Source organism: Hemiscyllium ocellatum, chromosome 23 (assembly GCF_020745735.1).
Source record: "Hemiscyllium ocellatum isolate sHemOce1 chromosome 23, sHemOce1.pat.X.cur, whole genome shotgun sequence".
NCBI lineage: Eukaryota > Metazoa > Chordata > Chondrichthyes > Orectolobiformes > Hemiscylliidae > Hemiscyllium > Hemiscyllium ocellatum.
Window position 1 is genome coordinate 17565191 of NC_083423.1, and position 22538 is coordinate 17587728.

The following is a 22538-nucleotide window of genomic DNA, read 5'->3' on the forward strand; positions in this document are numbered from 1 at the left end:
CCTTTTAAATCTAATCACTCTCACCTTAAACCTATGCCCTCTACTTTTGGGCTCCCTGGGGAAAACACTTTGGCTGTTCACCTTACCTACACTTTATTTTATAAGCCTCTAAGGTCACCCAATAACTTCAAACATTTCAGGGAACAATGTCTCAGACTATCCAATCTCTCCTCATAACTCAAATCCTTCAGTCTCACTAACTTGCCTGTAAATTTTTTTTGCACCCATGCCAGTTTAATAACTCTTCCTATAGCAGGATGACCAGAATTATATGCTGTCCTCCAAATGTCACCATATCAATGTTTTGTATAGCCATAACATGACAATCCAACTTCTGTACTCAATGCACTAACCGATGAAGAGAAATGTGCCAAACGCATTGTTTGCCACCCTGCCTACCTGCACCCCTAAGTGTCTATTTGACAATACTCCCCAGTGGCCTACCATTATCTGTTTAAGTACTGCCCTGGTTAGTTTTACCAAATTACAACACCTCATTTATCTAAATTAAACTCCATCTGCTTTTGTTTGGCCCACTTGATCAAGATCCTATTGTACTTTTAGATAACCCTCACTGTCCACTACAACTTTGTATCATCCACAAACTTATCAACTATGGTTCCTATTTTCTCATCGAAATTACTTACATAAATGTCAAACAACAGTGAACCTAGCACCAATCCTTGCAGCATACCACTGGTCACAGGCCTCCAGTTTGAACAACCCTCTACCACCCTCTGTCACCTACCGTCAAGCCAATTTTGTATCCAATGTAATCAATACACAATTGGATGAGCCACAAAATAGTATTATACTAGACTTTTACTGCATCACTAATGCCAAATCCTTCTTGTGAAAGGGATCTTTTCTGTGTTTTGGCCAAACTTAAACACCAAAGGATTGCTGCTCAATATTCAAGACAGACTCTTCCAAAAAGTCAATTTCGAAACGGTGCCAACCCATAAATCAAAATAGACGCAGGAGTTGGAAAATCTAATGTTAGGAGCAGTTAAGTTCTGAGTTATCTCTGAAGAAAAGATTGCCTGGAAGAAAAAGACAAGGTACTTTTTGAGTTAAAGTATTACAATAGCTTTCTCCTGAGATCATGCAGTAAAAACTATGAAGCGTCTTCTGGTAATATGAACGTGGTGCCTCACAGACAAATATGTGGTTCGTCCCTAACTAGTTCACTGATGCTGGTTGTGGGATATGACTGTATGAATCAGACCACTGAGATAGAAGTCAGCAAATGGGACTATATCTGGTCAGTTCCCACCCAATGTGTCTTGAGAGAGAAAAAAAAGAGATAAAAAGTGAGGTCTGCAGATGCTTGAGATCAGAGCTGAAAATGTGTTGCTGGTTAAAGCGCAGCTGGTCAGGCAGCATCCAAGGAACAGGAAATTCGACGTTTCGGGCAAAAGCCCTTCATCAGGAATGAGGAAAGTGTGTCCAGCAGGCTAAGATAAAAGGTAGGGAGGAGGAACTTGGGGGATGGGCGATGGAGATGTGATAGATGGAAGGAGGTCAAGGTGAGGGTGATAGGCCAGAGTGGGGTGGGGGCGGAGAGGTCAGGAAGAAAATTGCAGATTAGGAGGGCGGTGCTGAGTTCGAGGGAATCAACTGAGACAAGGTGGGGGGAGGGGAAATGAGGAAACTGGAGAAATCTGAGTTCATCCCTTGTGGTTGGAGGGTTCCCAGGCGGAAGATGAGGCGCTCTTCCTCCAACCGTCGTGTTGTTATGGTCTGGCGATGGAGGAGTCCAAGGACCTGCATGTCCTTGGTGGAGTGGGAGGGGGAGTTAAGGTGTTGAGCCACGGGGTGGTTGGGTTGGTTGGTCAGGGTGTCCCAGAGGTGTTCTCTGAAACGTTCCGCAAGTAGGCGGCCTGTCTCCCCAATATAGAGAAGGCCACATCGGGTGCAGCCTGGGAACCCTCCAACTACAAGGGATGAACCTAGATTTCTCCAATTTCCTCAGAAAAAAAAGAGATACCAGCCAAGTCCTGAAGGAGCTAATGCAGCTTTGCAAAATTAGCTGCTCGAGGTTGGTTCTCTGGCTAGACGTGACATGTGGCTTCCATTAAAATAAATACTTTAATTTGCATGCAAAACATGCCCATTAGCAAAATGACACTGGAGTTGCTGTGAAGGAAAGCTAGGTATGAAGAGTCAGTGCATACAAAAGGTGCAAAACTGAGGATATTTGCACCAGGATTGGCTATTAGGGGACTCCCACACCCCAGCTCCACCACCACCATCCGCCTCAAGTACTTTTCTTGTCCCCCAATCTCTGTCTCCCCCTCCCCCACCCCCACCAACCAGAATTGTACAGATTGATCACTTTACTGATGTATCCCAATTCAACTTCCTATTTCAACACTGAAAAATAAATTCCTGTAAAAGCTCAAGTCTGGCAGCACTTGTGGAGAGAATCAGAGTTAATGTTTTGGGTCGATATTTGCAGGACGGCTGGAAAATGGGAAGCCTTCAGAAATGAGATAACAAGAGTATAGAGAACTGTATATTCCTGTCAGGGTGAAAGGGAAGGCTGGTAGGTATACGGAATGCTGGATGACTAAAGAAATTGAAGAAAAAGGAAGCATGTGTCAGGTATAGACAGGATAAATCAAGTGTATCCTTAGAAGAGTATAAAGAAAGTAGGAATATACTTAAGAGGGAAATCAGGAAGGCAAAAAGGGGACATGAGATAGCTTTGGCAAATAGAATTAAGGAGAATCCAAAGGATTTTTATAAATACATTAAGGACAAAAGGGTAATTAGGGACAGAATAGGGTCCCTCAAAGATCAGCGTTTAGATCAGAGTGATGCTGGAAAAGCACAGCCAGTCAGGCAGCATCCGAGGGGCAAGAAAATCCAAGTTTCAGACAAAAGCCTTAATCAGGAATAGAGGCAGGAAGCTTCTACACCCTGGAGGCTTCCTGCCTCTATTCCTGATGAAGGGCTTTTGTCTGAAATGTCGATTTTCCTGCTCCTCGGATGCTGCCTGACCTGCTGTGCTTTTCCAGCACCACTGATCTAAAACTTTGGTTTCCATCATCTGCAGTCCTCACTTATGCCCCTCAAAGATCAGCAAGGCGACCTTTATGTGGTGCCGCAGGAGATGGAGGTGGGGGGGTGGGGGGAGGTGGTGAAGAGAGATACTAAACAAGTATACTGCAGTGTTTACAGTGGAAAATGACATGGGAGATATAGAATGGTAACATCTTGAAAAATGGCCATGTCACAGAGAAGGAAATGCTGGATGTCTTAAATTGCAAAGAAGTGAATAAATCCGCAGGACCTGATCAGGTGTACCCGAGCGCTCTCTGGGAGGCTCTCTTGCAGAGATATTTATATCATCGATAGTCACAGGTGTGGTGCTGGAAGACTGGAAGTTGGCTAACGTGGTGCCACTGTTTAAGAAAGGTGGTAAGGACAAGCCAGGGAACTATAGACCAGCGAGCCTGATGTCGGTGGTGGGCAAGTTGTTGAAGGGAATCCGGAGAGACATGATGTGCCTGTATTTGGAAAGGCAAGGACCGATTAGGGACAGACTAACATGACTTTGTGCGTGGGAAATCATGTCTCACAAACTTGATTTTGTTTTTTGAAGTAACAAATAAGATTGATGAGGGCAGAGCGGTAGACATGATCTACATGGCCTTCAGTAAGGCGCTCGGCAAGGTTCCCCATGGGAGACTGGTTAGCAAGGTTAGATCTCATGGAATACAGGGAGAACTAGCCATTTGATACAGAACTGGCTCAAAGGCAGAAGATACAGGGTAATGGTGGAGGTTGTTTTTCAGACTGGAGGCCTGTGATCAGTGGAGTGCCACAATGATTGGTACTGGGTCCATGATTTTTCATAATTTATATAAATGATTTGGATGGGAGCATAAAGAGGCATAGTTTGTAAGTTTGCAGGTGAGACCAAAATTGGAGGCGTGGACAGCAAAGAAGGTTACCTCAGATTACAACAAGATCTTGATCAGATGGGCCAATGGGCTGAGATGTGGAAATTTAATTTAGATAAATGCAAGGTGCTGCATTTTGGGAAATCAAATCTTAGCAGGACTTATACACTTAATGGTAAGGTCCTAGGGAGTGTTGCTGAACAGAGAGAGCTTGGACTACAGGTTCATAGTGCCTTGAAAGTGGAATTGCAGGTAGACAGGGTAGTGAAGGTGGCATTTGGTATGCTTTCCTTTATTGGTCAGGATATTGAGTACAGGAGTTGGAAGGTCATCTTGCAGCTGTACAAGACATTGGTTAGGCCACTGTTGGAATATTGCATGCAATTCTCACCTCCTTCCTATCGGAAAGATGTTGTGAAACTTGAAAGGTTCAGAAAAGATTTACAAGGGTGTTGCCAGGGTTGGAGGATTTGAGCTATAGGTAGAGATTGAATAGGCTAGGGTTAGTTTCCCTGGAGTGGAGACTGAGGGATGACCTAATGGAGGTTCATAAAGTCATGAGGGGCATGGATAGGGTAAATAGACCAAGTCTTCTCCCTGGGGTGGGAGAGTCCAGAACTAGAGGGCATAGATTTAGGGTGAGGGGGGAAAGATATAAAAGAGACCTAAAGGGCAACGTTTTCACACAGAGGGTGGTACATGCTGGAATGAGCTGCCAGAGGATGTGGTGGAGGCCAATACAATTGCAACATTTGAAAAGTATCTGGATAGGTATATGAACAGGAAGGGATGGGAGGGATATGGGCTGGGTGCTGGCAGGTGGGACTAGATTGGGTTGGGGTATCTGGTCGGCATGGACAGGTTGGACTGAAGGGCCTGCTTCCATGCTGTACATCTAAATATATTTTTTCTTCAGATTGACATCAAAAATTCTTTTTAATCAGTATCTGAAGGGTTCACACTGCACTGAGTTTGGTAGAGCAATTTGCAAACCTGGAAAGCATAATTATCAGAAACACTTGTTATCTGAAGTGCATGTAGGATGAGTAGAAATTAAAGGGCAATCAGCTACAATTTGAAACAGACAATTTTATTCAATCTAAGCCAGTGAGGTTGTTTTGCTCGATTCTGACAGAGTTAAGGATACAAGTAATATCAGGTATAAGTGCTACTCCCTAATACAGCCATATAGTGAACCAAAATTCAATGTATTTTAAATACTGGAGCTTTTGACCAGGCTAACATGAATAACTTTAATACATGATCTGGTCGCCAATGCTTAACTAACTATATTTGCACATCTTAACTACTTAAAATTCATCTTTGCCTAAAATATGGTAACTTTACTGGAACCACTGAACAGTTTTAAAAAAACAATAGAACAGCTTTTGTCTCAAAGCAACTTTTGGACCTGCAGAAACAAAAACCTCCCAAAAGCAACTTTATTCCAAACTTAAAAGTCAGTTTAAAAAAAAAATATTTACAGTCAAACTCTATCACCAAATTGCTGACCCAAAATTAAGCTATTACAAATAAGCAAGCATCTCCATCAGAAAAAGATCAAGATCCACGATGGCTCAGTGGCTAGCACTGCCACCTCACAGCACCAGGGTCCCAGGTTCAATATCTGCCTCGGGCAACTGTCGGTGTGGAGTTTGCACGTTCTCCCGGTGTCTGCGTGGGTTTCCTCCGGGTGCTCCAGTTTCTTCCCACAGTCCAAAAGACGTGCATGTTAGGTGAGTTGGCCATGCTAAATTGCCCGTAGTGTTAGGTGGATTAGTCAAAGATAAATATAGGGGGGTGGGTTTCTCTCCTGTGTGGACTTGTTGGGCCAAAGGGCCTGTTTCACCACTGTAGGGAATCTAATCTAATCCCCCAAAACCCAACAGTAAATTTCCATTTTAAGAAACATTCCAAATAAAATATTTTTAGACAAAGAATATTTGGCACACTAGGAAATTAAGCAGTATCATGGACTATACATTTTCAGTTCTGGTTCTCTTCAAACTCAGTCTTGAAAGATGAGACGTTAGTCTCCTGTTTGCTAGCATCACCACCTTGCACCCCAATTACGAGTGAGCACAGGCACACTTAGATCCATTCTAGCTGCTTCTGATTCAGTTAAAACAACTGTGGATTCAAACCAAATGTTTGTGTTCAACAATTAATTTAAGCTGAGACTTGCAGGCAGTACTGAGGGATTGCTACATTTCCAGAGATGCCAACCTTCAGATCAAACTTCTGTTGGGACATTAAAATAACAATCCCTACCATATGAACAGCAGAGAATACTTCACAATAACCACACAACACAAGGCTCATTCCTGCAGCCTTTTTATGAAACAAATTGACAGTTATGCTCCCCTACAGAACAATGATTGGACTTCAGAATAATGAACTGCATACCAAGCACCAAGTACAGTAGGTGGAGAGCTGTGTGGTGAGACATCACAAGCAAATTAGAGGCATGAAATGATAGGTTCAAATGCAAAACTAAAGTATTGTTCTAGGACTCCCAAGGGATTGTCCCGTAGTGGGTGAGACAGCGTATACAGGAACTTCCTTCTATTAAACCAGGCCTGGAACAGCTTAAATCAGAAAATGTTGCAATGCCAGTACCAAAGACCTTCACAGTGAACATAAAAGGTTTCTAAGAAAGTTGCATTTCAAAATTAAAGATATTTTCATATAAAAACAGCTAAATCAAAGTTAAATATTTATTTAAAGAAATCAGCCGAGTCTGTAGGAACGAAAGGACTCATTAAACTGATTACATACAAAAAGTGGCAAACCAGTTTCCACAGCAACAATCCGTTACAGGGGAGGTAACAGCCTTACTTCAGAAATAGCTCATATTCAACAATGTGTGTTAAAGTTACAAATGGAGTAGATTTGTTTTGATTGGGGGAGTCATTCCCACAAACTGGAGGCAGGTCAGAATATAACAAAATGATTGCAGCAATACAGTCTTTCCTCATCCAAAAAGGATGTTCATATAGAAATCTGGCATTGGCTAGGATGCCTCTGCAATACGCTACAGCTTGACATTCTGGCAAACAGCACTGACAGCTTACAAACTTTTCTTGCTACAACCTCCAGTCACAGTCCAACATTAAATGAATTTCAATGGCAGTGACCCAAAATGGCACACGCCAAAAAAGTTAAATAAAATTGCCAGGTGGCAATCAAATCTAAAGAAAACTAGAAGAAATCTAGGATAAAGCAACAATAATAGTACATAAATATTCATCACATTACAGTCTACAATTCACCAACATGCTATTCAACATAAAACATCTTTGCCAGTATTTATGCTCCATATGAGTCTCTACCTACTTTGAATTAGTGAATCTGCACATGATAATGAGATGAAACAAGGGTGTTAGAGTAACTTCCTTTTGTTCACTTAAGTATTTTCATTTTTCTGTTAGTTTGCTTGCATGTCAATCTAAACTCCTACTAGCTTTCACTTGTTGAGAGAATATGGGATCAATTAAAAACAAAGTACTTGATTTTTAAAATTGACACATACCATAAGGACAAATCAAAACAGATTGCCATATACTCATTCAATCTCAAAGTTCACTTTCAATACTTAATGAAATCAGCCAAATGATTACGAGGAATAACAAATATCATGCCTATCATGTTACAAGGAAATTAGCAGTTCTTGCAGCTCTCGTCTCACTGATGTTTTTTTGTTAAATAAGTAGTGCAGAACTCAACAGCAAGGATGTCGTAATAGAGATAACGTCGATTATTAGATGCAGTTTGTTTTTTGTTACAATATGAACTGCAAATATGACAAATTACGTCTATTTTTGTATTTTCATTCTCTGCAACTGTGACAATGGTGCACTGTAACTCACTGTTCTCTCTGCAGTTTAGAAAGAATTGCAAGGTCAGAAGATAGTCATTCTGAGAACAAAGAATGGCAAAATAATCAGGAGAAACAAATTAGAGCATGAAAAGCGAGCTGGAAATGTAAAAATAGGTAAGAGTTTCTACAGTTATCTAAAAAGGGAGGGAGAACAGAGTAAAGCGAGTGCCCATCTTCTAGAGAGAGATGGAGTTTATAGTAGATAAGGAAATAGTAGATGAAATGAATAAATATTGTTTGTTTTCAGAATGGAGTGTACAAAAAAAATTACCATTATATTGTAAATCAAGAGGTGGAGGGAAAGAAAAGCTTTTGAAGCTACAATCACAAGGGAAACAATAGTAAGCAAACTGATAGAGGTGCAGGCTGATAAGTCTCCAGATCCAAATGGATTTCATCCCAGAGTCTTAAAAGCACAGACTAATGAGGGATAGAAGCATTGTCATTAGTTTTGAACAATTCCCTAGATTCAGCAAAGTACCAGAGGTGAAAAGTAGCTAATATAACACTTCTATTCATGACAGGGAGGTACAAAACAGGAAACTGCAGCCCAGTAAGTTTCATGCCTGCCATGGTGATCGTGAAAGAGGTTACAACTGGGCATTTGAGAAACTTAAGGCAATCTGGAAGAATCAGTATGGCTTGATCAAAGGGAAATTATTTTAATTAATTAGAATTCTTTGAAAGAGATACATGTGCTGTGGATTAAGAGGAGTTTGTAAATGCATTGTACTTAGATTTCCAGAAGGCATTAGTCAAAATGCTACAACAGAAGTTGAGGGAAATAAAAGCTCATTGTGTCAGAGGTAACATGAGCAAGGACCTAACATGATCTGGCTGACAAAACAGAATACACAAATACGCCCTTGTTTGAATGGCCAGCTGAGTGGAGTGGTCTGAGACAGTCCTGGAGACTCATATTTATGATTCACATTAATGAATTAGCAGAGAGAAGTGGACAACACAAAGACAGGTAGAAAAGTATGCAATGAAGATGACATAAGGAGGTTGCAGACATATTGATAGGATGAGCAAGTGGACAAAAGTTTAATAAATAGAGCATAATGTAAGAAAATGTGAAGCTGTTCATATATATGTATCAGGAACACATGGGCCATCTGGACCATTGAATCTACTCCACCATTCAATAAAACCACCTGTTGGGGGTTGGATCCGACGTTCCCATTTAGCTCAAATCTAATCTTTCATTTACTTGCCCAACCACTTCTAGCTTAAAAGATATTCTATACCCTCAATTCCATCACCTTCTGAGGCAGAGTTCAAAAGTTGCACAATGCTCAAAACATTTTGCTCATCTGTCCTAAAAGGGTCATCCATAATTTTAAAATGTTGTCCCATAATTCAGGACTCACCAGAGTCTCAATAACTAGGTATGGAGGTACAACAAGTAGGCCAATGGGACTTTATTCTTCATTAGGAGTGGAGGCAAATATAAAAATGTGATCATATGCTTCAGTTATATTTGGCGAGACTCCATTTTGAATACTGCTTGCAGTTTTGGTCTCTCTAAGGATTATTTTAACTACACCGGAGGTGGTTCAGAGGTGGTCTCTAAATGAATAACTGGAACGCATGGGTTGTCTTATGAGGATACACTGGACAAGCCAGTCCTATTTCCACTGGAGTTATGATGACCGAGCGATGACTGAAGTGAATTGCAATTAATCCATATTTTGGAGTATAAACTAGGAAAAATGAAAGTTTGGACAGTGAAAAGAATTAACCAGGCGTGTCTTTCCCCTCAATTCCAATGTCAAAGTTAGAAGCAAGTATTGTTTACTTTTCGGTTATACATCATGTAACTTTTGGAGAAGCTGGATATGATATTTTGAGACACAAGCAGGCACTAGATGCCTCTGAACTGAAAACATTCACAGCTTGGAATGAGACGGTAGATGCAGGAAGGCCTCAAAAAAGCCTAAAAGCTAAGACAGGGGTCTTGTCTTTTTTTGACTCTGCCTGAAAAGTTAAGATTCAGATTCTGGCAAATACAAGTGAAGAACAGGATCCAAATGACCAGCTACTGAATTGAGGACAGTCTATTGATAACATGACATCACTGCCAAAGACCAAAAGAGCTATTAGATTCTTGATCAACAGAATTTCTTCTTTTTTTGTCCATACTTTCGACTCTTGATATGCCTGCAGAGCCGTCTCCTCTTTCCAAATTCCATTTGCGAATGCAGACAGGTTTAGGATAATATAGTTGAAATCGACATACTAGTAACTAGTGGAATTCGAAACAGACAGATCATGTGATCATATTTAATGGCAAAGCAAGCTCAAGAGGTTGGATTGCCTATTTTTGCTCATATTTTATGTTTCTATGCTCGCATTAAGTTCCTCCAATGCCTCTGCTCTGCAATAAAGCTAGTGAGTCTACTCTATTGGAATAAAAAAAAGTCAAATTCTGTTTAGATTAACATTCATAAAACATTGGCTTGGCTTAATTGTACTGTCCCAAATTTGACCTTTAAAAAGAATTGTGAAGGTGCAGAAATGATTGAGAATAGTCCAGGGACAAGGGACTTCAGTCATGTGGATAAATTAGAGAAGCTTGGATTGTCATTCTTAGAGGAAAGAAAATTGAAGGGCTATTGGATAGAGGTGCTCAAAATCATGAAGATTCTAGTAGACAGAATGAAACTAATTACTCCTATGGGTGGAAGGATCAACAGAACACTGAAATAAAGGCAACAAAACAAAGCAGTACAAAGAAAAGTATATCTGGAATGTACTGCTCACAACAGTGCTATTTAAACATGGCTTTCAAAAGGAATGGTTAGATAACTGAATAGAAAATTTTACACAGTCATGGGGAAAGGGGAGGGAGTTGGTACTTGTGAAACTGATCTTGCAGAAAGCCTGCATAGATTCAGAGGCCAAGTGGCCTATTTCTACTTGTTAACATTTCTCCTATTCTATCTGTAGCAACTCTTTGGGGACTCTGGATTGGATAGTGTTACAAAGATGTGCCTTTTGGCAGCATCGTTCAGATATGCTGCCAACTTCCATTGATATACACTGATGTGACCAATCTATCCCCTTTCACCGACACCTCACGACCACTACCATCAAGACTTGTTGTTCACCAGTTAAACCATTTGGAAGGGCTGAAACCACTGCCTTCAGTCATTGCCACAAACTCTGTACTCTCACCACTGTTTCTGTTCTCCCAACGGTTTCTGAACCTCTAGCCCGTGATTACATCGTTTTCATAAGTCGAGAGAGAAAAAGGGTGCAGTGCCACATTCTGCACGACAATTCTCAGCAGAGGAAATAAAAAATTAATCCCATCAAAATAGGACAAAAAACTTTTTGGTCTGATTTCCTACCACCACATCCACTGATAAGGGATGAGATTGTAGTAGTAATGGCACTGGACAAATAATCTAGAGGTCCAGGTTCTGGGGTCAGATATACAAATCCCACCATGGCAACTGGTGGAATTTAAATTTATTGACCAAGATCTGAATTTGAAAATGTCTCAGTAACAGTGACCGTGAAACTACTGTCAATCATTGCAGTAACCAATCTGGTTCACTTATGCCCTTTAGGAAGGAAATCTGCCATCTTTACCTGGTCTGATCTAGACAAGACTCCAGAGCAACAATGTGAGTGACTCCTGTTTCCTGAAATGACCAAGAATACTACTCAGTTCAAGCTAACTTAGGGATGTCTAACAAAAGCTAGCCTTGCCAATGATGCCCATATCCCATGAAAAAGCACGTGGCTCTTGCTAGGATACAAATATGCAATGACCTTGCTCCCTTACCTCTTTCAAATCTAAATAGTGAGAAACAGCTCCTTTTAACATGGAAAGTATCACATTCTAGCTTGCACTTACATGATTCGCAGCTGCCTAATAGCAGAATCAAACAGATATTGGCAGATCCTTCCCTGCCTTGGAGCAGCCCAAGCTAAATATAGTACTCCAACACAGATGAGTGTCAAACTCGAGACCTTAGTCTGGTTCAATTACACATTACTGCATTACTATTTTCCAAATGGAACAGTCAAGAATGTCAGACATTTAAGTGAAAAATCAGTCCAAGTAAAACAGTTCAGTTTTTCCTGAACGAACTGACAACCTAACCTTTTTTTTTGAAAAGGATCAATTAAAGCTCTCTCAGGTAAAGGAGCCTCTTTTCTCTAGATTGTTTACACATTTTAATTTAAATGATGCAAGTAACTTCATGAATCATTTGCAAATAAAGGATAATTTCACTGACACTTTCCAAATCAAGAACCACGCTCCAAGGATAAAGGCAAGAAAAATCAGTCTAATGAGGAACCTTTCAGCTCATCCCTGTTGCACGATAACATACTTCTGAGAACAGTTACGCTTTGAGAGCAACAGAACTGCAATGAACAGGGATTCTAACAAAATCATACAGATCCAAAGTAGATTATTTAGCCTATCATTAATAAGTAACTCGTTAAAAACTTACTTGAAATTTTAAAATACAATTGCGGCTGAGAAACAGGATGTGCACATGTCAAACCCTATGACTAATAAAAGAATAATGTTGTCAAGTCAATGAACATGTTGATCAAGGAAGCTTTCCCTCCTCTCCAAGTTTTTCTTTTAATTATTAAAGTTCTTGAATTCCATAGCAATAGCTACAAGGTGAGATAGAAATTTAAAAATGTACACAGTACTCCACATGCATTGTAACAAAGTAAAAACAATGGCTACAGATGCTGGAAACCAGATTCTGGATTAGTGGTGCTGGAAAAGGCAGCATCTGAGGAGCAGTAAAACTGACGTTTCGGGCAAAAGCCCTTCATCAGGAATACAGGCAGAATGCCTGAAGGGTGGAGAGATAAATGAGAGGAGGGTGGGGGTGGGAAGAAAGTAGCATCGAGTACAATAGGTGAGTGGGGGAGGGGATGAAGGTGATAGGACAGGGAGGAGGGTGGAGTGGATAGGTGGAAAAGATAATATGCAGGTAGGACAAGTCATGGGGACAATGCTGAGCTGGAAGTTTGGAACTTGGGGCGGGGGGGGGGGGGGCGGAGAAGAGGTGGGGGAAGGGGAAATGAGGAAATTGTTGAATTCCATATTGAAGCCCTGGGGTTGAAGTGTTCTGAGACAGAAGATGAGGTGTTCTTCCTCCAGGCGTCTGGTGGTGAGGGAGCGGCGGTGAAGGAGGCTCAGGACCTCCATGTCCTCGGCAGAGTGGGAAGGGATGTTGAAATGTTGGGCCACAGGGCGGTGTAGTTGATTGGTGTGGGTGTCCCGGAGATGTTCCCTAAAGCGCTCTGCTAGGAGGCATCCAGTCTCCCCAATGTAGAGGAGACTGCATCGGGAGCAACGGATACAATAAATGATATCGGTGGATGTGCAGGTAAAACTTTGATGGATGTGGAAGGCTCCTTGGATGGAGGCGAGGGAGGTGGTGTGTGCGCAGGTTTTGCAACTCCTGCGGTGGCAGGGGAAGGTGCCAGGAGGGGATGGTGGGTTGTAACAAGCCCTATACAGCTGCCTCACAAGGTTAGTGGGACTGAATACAAATCTGTCCAAGTTCAGAGAAGTAATATATGTGCATTCTGCTTCCTCCTCCTGCATTCTAATTTAACATCATGAATAAATTTAATCTGGACAACAAAAGAACATGAAATTTAAAAAACAAATTAGTCATTGGGCTTTGCTAGCAAGGAATGTGGAGTGTGGGCTTTGCTAGCAAGACCAGTTGTTATTGCCTATTTCACACTGCCATTGAGCAGGTGGTGCTGGACCTGTATTTTACAGTCAAGGAACTCTCACAGAGCTTAAGGCTATTCCAGCATTTTAATCCAGTGACAAAGAAGAAACAGCAATGAATGCCATGTGGCTCTCCTTTGATAGTGCTATTCAACTCACCCCACTTCCTTTCTCTTTCTGCACATTGCTCATTTCTAAGAGTGCTTCAAATACCCTTGTAACAGGTACATTCAAATTTGCTTCTACAAATCAAGTGGATTTCAGCAATTTTTTTTGTCATTCTGTTAACTAAATTCATCTTGTTAATTAACTTGCACTGTCATTCGTGACACCAAGTACAATTGCTCTCAGAGATATCAAGATCTGTTGAACAAATTAACAGATTCCACAGAAAATATATGGCACAGAAACAGGTTGTTCATCCCAAATGATGTTCATGCTCTACTTGAACCTCCTCCTATTTTGCCTCATCTAAATCTACCATTATAATCATCTATTCCCTTCATCCCCAAATGCTCACCTAGCTTCCCCTGCAATTGGTCTATACATTTTCTTTCAAACACTCCATCTTAGAGACAGTCAGAGTTCACAGGCGGTGTTACGTACAAAAGACAGATACAGGCCATTTCATAGGATCATAGCTAAGTTGTTTCTTACTCCAAATTCCAGCAGATGCAAGCCAACCTTGGCTCTTAAAGCAACCATCCATTCCAGGTACTTGCTTGGTAAAGTTGCTCTAAATTGCTTTCAATGCATTTACATCCTTCCTTAAATAAAAGGCAACCAGTACAGTGCACAATACTCCAGATATAGTCTCACCAATTCCCAGTTGAAATGGAGAATAACTCTCTACTTGTATATTAAATCCCCCTTGCAATGGTAATACAGAATCACAGAATCCCTACAGTGCAGATCGTGTCTAGTTGGCTATCAGGTCTGCACCAATCTGCCAAAGAGCGCCCACATTCTGTCCCTGTAAGCCCACATTTACGATGGTTAATCAGTCTAGCCTGCGCATCCTTGGACTGTGCTATTATTCTGTGCTGTCAATACTAATAATTATAATTCATTGGGCTAATATTCTAATAGCATTGTAATTAATTGCTGAAACTGTACGCTAATTCATTCAAATACAAAGGCCCCTCTCAGTCTCAGCTCTGCAATCTATTTAGCTAATTTACAAAATATCTGTCTGCCAAAATGATCAATTTCGCATGCCCCATACAGTACTTGATTGGCCAGATCTTTGCCTACTCACTAAATCTATATGTATCCCATGTAGTATCCTCATGTCCTCTCAAGGTATTTTCCCACCTACCCTTCATCCACAAATGGAATGAACAAATGAAATTCTAGTATTGATCCCTGACACACCATTTATTACATCTTGCTAACCAAAGACCCATTTACATCTGGTCTGTTTTTTGTTAGCTGGCCCATCTGCTTTCCACAGCAGTATGCTAATCCTACACCATGAGTTTCTATTTTTGACAATTACTTTGTCTCCTTTTAAATTTGATTTTATGACTAACCATGGTGCTGGACCTATCCCTTGAATTTTTCTTATTCATTGGAATGTGCATTATGAAAAATTTCCATAAAATGCCAACCACTATCTTGATTGTTCCATTATTTCACCCCAATTTGCCAACTTTGCTTTTACTCTGCTTTCATGCCCTCATTGTTCCCAATTTAAGTTTTAAAAAATAGTCCCAGGCCCATTCTTCTCTCCCTCAAACTGAATATGAATTTCAGTCTTATTAAGGTTCCTGCTTATCAGTAGCATCTTCACTTGGAGATGACAGCTAACCCAAACTTATCAGTTAATACAAGGTCTCTTAAAGCCTGCTTGCTGGCTGGCTCCCAAAATTATGACATAATTGATAATGTATATTTTGAAGGGAAACCAACAATAGACATGAATAATTTCAAAATGCAATTAGTGCCAATCCCCTCATTAAGAACACTGAAGATCTTCTAACTAGATGATTGATAAGAACATAGTTCTCAAATTAAAGATGTGCCCCCTAATTTGGGATTCCTCCATCATCGGGAAAAGACCTTTGCTATTTAACTTATCAATACCGCTCATGATAGTATGAACTTCTTTAAGTTCATCTCTCAATCTTCTACAGTCTGGTGGAAAGAAGTCCCAACTTTCCACCCTATTTTTCTAGCTAATATCCTCCATTCCCATCAACATCCTGGTAATTATTTTGAATCCTCTAGTTTAATATCCTTCCTCCACCAAGGCAACCAGAACTGGACACAGTACTCCAGAAGCTTCACCAGCATCCTCTACAATCTCAACATGACATCCCAACTCCTGTACTCGAAAGGACTTCGAAATGAAGGCAAATATGCTAAACATCTTGAGCATCATGTCTATCCGTGATCCAAATTTCAAACAATTATCTACCTCAACTCCTAGAGGTCTCAGTACCACAACACCACCGAGGGCCCTACTATTAATTGTATCAGTCCTGTCCTTGTTTTACCAAAGTGCAATACCACGCATTTATGCAAATTAAGCTCAGTCTACCACTCTTCAGCCTATTGACCCAACCAACCAAGATCTCTTTGTAATCTTTGATCACCTTCTTCATTATCCCATGTACCACCAATTTTGGTGTTAAACTTACGAACCAGATCTCCTATATTCTCATCCAAGTCATTTAAATAGATGACAAAAAATGGACCCAGTACTGATCCTCACAGAACACTACTGGTCACAGGCTTCTAACCCGAAAAACAACCCTCCACTGCCATCTTCCAAGTCAATGCTGCATCCAACTGTCAAGCTTACTCTCAATCTCATGTCATCTATTTTACTAAACTGGTCTATCATGCAGAACCTTATCAAGGCAGCACGGTGGCTCAGTGGTTAGCACTGCAGCTTCACAGCACCAGGGTCCCAGATTCAATTCCAGCCTCAGCCAACTGTGTGTGGAGTTTGCATGTTCTATCAGTGCCTGCGTGGGTTTCCTCCAGGTGCTCTGGTTTCCTCCCAAAGATGTGCAAGTTAGGTGAATTGGCCGTGCTAAATTGCCCACAGTGTTAGGTGCATTAGTCAGAGGGGAAATGGGTCTGGGTGGGTTACTCTTCGAAGGGTCGGTGTGGACTGGTTGGACCGAAGGGGCTGTTTCCACACTGTAGGGAATCTAATCTAAAGACCAAGTAAATAACACTTAGCACTCTGCCCTCAATCCTTTTGGTTACTTCCTCAAAAAAAACTCAAGTTTGAGACACACTATTTCCCTTGTACAAAACCATGAAGACTAGCCCAAATCATTCCTTGTCTCTCCAAATGTATCTAAATCTCAATTTTCAGAATCATCTCCAACATCTTATCTACCATTGATGTCAGACTCAGGTCTATAGTTCCCAGGCTTCGCCTTACAGCCTTTCTTAAAGAAAGTCACAACATTAGCTACCTTCCAGTCTTCTGGCACCTCAACTGTGGTTATAGATACAAATATTTCTGCTGGGGCCATGCAATTTCCTAACTTCCCACAACGTCCTGTTGTAAGAGATATGATTTGGAGATGCTGGTGTTGGACTAGGGTGCACCAAATTAGAAATCCCACAACACCAGGTTATAGTCTAACAGGTTTATTTGGAAGCACTATTTGGATGCTCCTTCATCAGCGGTCCGAAAGCTAGTGCTTCCTAATAAACTTGTTGGACTACAACCTGGTGCTGTGGGATTTTTAAATCTGTTATCATAGAGTCAGAGACGTATAGCACGGAAACAGACCCCTTAGTCCAACCCGTCCATGCCAACCAGATATCCTAACACAATCTCCAGCACCTGGCCCATATCCCTCCAAACCCTTCCTATTCAAATACCCATCCAAATTCCTCTTAAATGTTGCAATTGTACCAGCCTCCACCACTTACTCTGGCAACTCATTCCATATACGTACCACACTGAAAAAGTTGCCCCTTAAGTCTCTTTTATATCTTTCCCCTCTCACGTTAAACCTATGTCCTCTAGTTCTGGACTCTGACTCAAGGGAAAAGACTTTGTCTATTTATCCTATCCATGCTCCTCAATTTTGTAAACCTCTATAAGGTCACCCCTCAGCCTCATTTCAAAAATGTTATATGAACTCTGCATCAAGGCTACCTTTGCCCATCAGGCTTTTCCAGTCGATATGCAGATTAAAATCTCCCATTATTGCCAGGCACTTCTAACAAGCTCCATTATCACATCTTCTATGCTGCACACACATCTGTGGAGAATATTAAGGGACTTTCATTGCTCATCTCAACTTAAAACATTTCCATACCTTGTTTTCGGAATGTAGACCTTCCCTTTGTATTAAGTAACACAGCTAGCCTTTCAACTTTTTCTAGTTTTCTGGCCTACACTGATGCCCTATACTATTCAATATTCAGGTATTAATCCATGCCATTCTGCTGCCATGTCCTTGTAATAACCACCAGATCGTTTGCATTTATTTTTGTTTGTACTGTTTGCTTTATTTCAGGTGTTATTGGAATTGAGACAAAGTTTACTTCTATCTTTTTGTAACCTCTTGCTTAATCTGCACATTTATTAATTTGCACTGTGCCCTGTCACAGTATCATTTTCCATAATTTTCCTCTTGCCTGTCGACACTTTGTTATATTTTCCCAAATTTGAGAGCTTGCTCTCACTAAATTTAAAATCCTCTATTTCCCAGTTATGCAGCTCATAACTCTGATGTTAACAGTACAGTTGGAGGCCATCCAAAAGGTTACAGATTCCATTTACCACTGTACTAATGCCAGTGACTTAACAATCTCAACCTACATCAGTTTGAACTGTTCATCTGATTTGTCCAATGACAATTTGTACATGGGTCAGGTAATATTCCGGTGATTATAAGCTTTGAGATTGTGTTTCTTCATTTAGCCAGCTCCTCATCTGGACTAAGCGTCCTTCTTTTCCCTGCCTATTTTGGTAGTATCTACAAGGACCACAGTGGCTCACCCTCTCATTTCAAGTTCCTCTCCAGCCCTCTGCAGATGGCCTGAACCCTGGCATAGACAGGGGACACAGCCGCCTGAATTTGTGCTCTTTGCTGCAGAGAGCAATGTCAATCTCGATGACTACACAGTTCTCCACTAATATGGCTTCCTATACCACAGTGCCATGGTCAGTTATCTCATCTACCTTGCAACCCCTATTCTCATTCCAACAATCAAAAAACCTCAGATCTGTGTTCATCATAGGTTGAGGCTCTTGTACTCTGGGTACCCTTACAGATCTCATTCGCAGTCATGCACTTGTCCCTGAACAATGACCAAATATATAAACTGAACAATAAATATCTCTAAATTAAAAATTAAACAGAGTAAAAAGGGAAACTTACAAGTTGGCCAATATGGAAAAGATAGCGAGCCACTGGGATTCTGGAAGTTTCTCTTGTAATAAAGAGTTGCTTGAAAGCAAATGTACAAGATCTTATACAGAGTTTGTGGAAAATTGCTAGTGACAAAGTGGAATGTAGGTGGCTCCCTCCACTAGATAAAGGAACTGCAGCATATAGTATTACATGAAAAGGATATTGGTTAGCATCCACAAGTTATTCTTGGTTGATCAAGGAATGTGTCGACATAAAGCTTGGGGTCAGTGAGGAATTGATTAGACAATTATCAGAGCAAAGGACATCTAGAGATAAACAAGACACAAGAATGAGACAGAGCGAAATGATGAGGGAGACTCTCAAAGCTAGGACAGAAATCATTGAGCACTCTGCTTTCCAGATTTTGGAGTATATTCTATGTTAAACTGCAACTGATAGCCTAGACGTATAAACATTGTTTCTGAGAACTGAATAGATTAATCCCATTCTTGATTCAATGCAATCTAGAAGACTTGACTTCACGATGCAGCAGCACTCAAAGCTTTTGATTTGAAATAAACCTGGACTATAACCTGTTGTAATGTGACTTCTGACCTTGTCGAGCCCAGTCCAAACACTGGCATCTCTACATTATATTCAAAATAAAACTGCCATGTTTGTTCTAGCCTTAAAGATGCAAGACCTTAAAATCTGATATACATATCTCTACAGTGATGTGAAGGAAATTCACATTGTAAATCTAGTAGCAGTGAAAGAATGATGTTATGGATCAGACCTGGCCCCCTCAAAACTTGAAGAATGTTGCCCAGACCCTAACCTTCTAGTTGTTTTAGACACATTTAAGGTGGAAATCCCAGGAATGATGCAGTTGGTCAAACCACCTGGCTTCAAGTAAACAATTTATTTACACATCATCAAATGAAACAAACAAAAGAAAACAATTTAAAACAATATGAAAACCTGAGCAACAATCTTACAAAGAGCAGCTCTGAATCCTGTGACATCCGATTAACACATCCCTTCGCAAAAAGATAAATTCAAATACAGATTCTTACAGGAGGGAAGTTAAAAAGAGGAAGATCAGCCAGGATCATTTGATGAAACAGGGAACCTTTCTCCCCCAGCAGCGAACAGACTGCCTATTAAAAACCAAACTAGAAAAAACCTGAGCTGGGAGAACTGGCCACTCCTCTTTCATTGTACAAATTCTTTTTTTAAAAAACCCTAAAAACCTCAAAAAAAAACAACCAAGGACAAAATTACCTTGTTAAAGAGGCAGCATAATCACAATGGCAACATAGCTCCAAGACTGCATTGTGTGCAGCTTGCAGGTTAATGGCATTGCCAGTTTTTTCTCTTGTTTAAAATGGTTACTGAGTCAATTATCAGACTGAGCTTGAATCTATTTGGGTCTTGCTGCACATGAACACAAACGGTTTCTGGTCTTCAAATCTTTCCATGATTGGCCTCTCTCTGCACCCTCACCATCCTGAGAAGCTTTTGGAGGTTTCTGCATTCCTTTAAAGCTGGGTTTTTCTGTAAATTTATTTTCATGCAATCTTTCATGCAATCATACACTCCTTACTAAAAGCTCATCATCCTGCTTTGTGCCTTCCACAGTCAAATGCAATTCTCTAAATTGCTCCTGTGAAGCACCTCAGGATATCACACTCAGTTAAATGCAAGTTATTATTCTCCTAACCCTCAAGCAAACTGTTTCACCCTACACCCTGCTGTAATGGAAATCAAGACTGGTACTGTTCCCTACTTTAGTGTTTCTAAGAATCTCACTGTAGATCCCTAAATGCCCTTTGTTTGCTCTTCCCAAGGTCTGTGTCAACTAGCTACTGTTTTATATTGATCTTACTTTTTCTCTTTTTTTTCAGCAAGATGGTGGGTCACTGATCAACATTATCACTGTTAGAAGAAAACTGCATAATATGTCGAACAATTCCCAACATGAATAGGAATTATGGGATCATAAAAATACCCACTTGCAGAGGTGAATAAAGTGGTAGTCAAGCCAAACAGATGTGAAAACGAACTGGTAGACATAATTTGAAAACAGTTAATACAATTTTTTTATAATACCTACATTTATACAAGATGTCTATACAATAGTTTACTGTTAACTTGTAAGTTATTCTGTCTGCGAGAATTGGCACATTAAAACTCAACATACAAGAGCCAACATTGTCAAATTACTGAATCTTCAAAAGTAGAAAAAAATGAAGTCAATTTTTTGAAGCACAAGAATTTCTTATTCGGCATTTTGATTACTTTCTCCCAAGTAATTCTCAACAGCTGTAAGCTATCACCACCAAAAATGTGGAATGGTTTAATATTTGGCAAGTAGTGAAAATCTAAGTTTTGCTGAACTAAACCCAATTTTTATTTGGTAAACCAGCTTCTTGTCTTTGAGATCAATACAAAACAAAATTAATCTCAATTCAGCACAGAAGGGAACATAAATGATCTCTGGAGACCCTTGGCAAGATACTCAGTACAATTCCATACCTAACGCATGCTAAGAGTGCTTTTACAATTGCTTTGTATTTGGCAAACATGTGCCAAGCCTCTGTGTAGCTCTCATTATATGGCAATACACCTTGTGTTGAAGGTGCAGTTGAGGTACAGCATAGCACAACCTTACTTAAAAAATAGTAGCACAGAGCTGGAATAAAACCATTGAACCAGTCCAGGACATAGTATACAATGGTGCAAAACAATTATGGGTTGCATTAAGGCACATATACACTAATAATAGCTGGCAAAGAAACCCAGGGAAAAAAAAAACATTTATTCTAATTTCAAAACATTAAGGATTTCACTGAAGAGTTGACCTTAAGATGCATGGCTGCCTTATTGTTGGCAAGATGGAGAAATGAAAAAAGGGAAAAAAACCACAAGGGGGAAAAAAAAAGATGCCTGCCTGGCTACAGCTAGAGCTTAGCCACTTGCATTTACCCCAACCCCAAAACTGCAGAATATTCACAATTCAATTCAAAACAAAAAGCCATAGCTTAATTTCACCAAGCCAAAGTCTTAACACTTCTGATTCCAGATACATTTAAATAAGTTTGGCTCTTGTTTTGCAAACAGAGAAAGTCCTGTGACAGAGCAGGAGCAACTTCGGACATTTTTGATGACAACCATGTATTACTGCTACCTCTGATAAGTATCGTAACCAGAAGAAACATCAAGCAGACCCAAAGCAAAACGATTCCAGAAAAAGGCAAAAGCATCTAAGAGGAGCGAAGTATAGTTAACTTTACTACTGGCTCCACAAGTTCTCTTTTCCTTTTTCCCATTTATCTATTTTGAGCTTCCAGTATTTACATTTTACCTTGGACAGAACTCATTTGCACAATATTGAGCTGCCTTACACACCCTTCTCTTCTCCAGATACCTTGCTATAGATGGTCCAGAGACTCCGTCACACTCTACTACATTGCCTCGGTGGCTATTACCTGTGGATGCTCGTTCACAGCAGGGCATTCTATTCTCAACTTGCACACAGCTTGAGTCATCAGGAGCAGGATCTTTAGTCAACATTTACCATGCCATCCCAAGGCACAATTCCAAGAGAAGAATCTTTTATCACCCGGCTACAATGGTGTTTCCTAGTCTTCATGCTTTAGGTACTTGCTGTACAAACATCAAGT

The 22538-nt window shown here is 40.5% G+C and overlaps 1 protein-coding gene across 1 annotated transcript in view; it reads right to left on the reverse strand.

Annotated features, from left to right (window-relative positions):
- ube2h (ubiquitin-conjugating enzyme E2H (UBC8 homolog, yeast)) overlaps positions 1–22538 on the reverse strand; it is a 107929-nt gene that overhangs the window by 22747 nt on the left and 62644 nt on the right. The gene's annotated exons all lie outside the window — the stretch shown is intronic.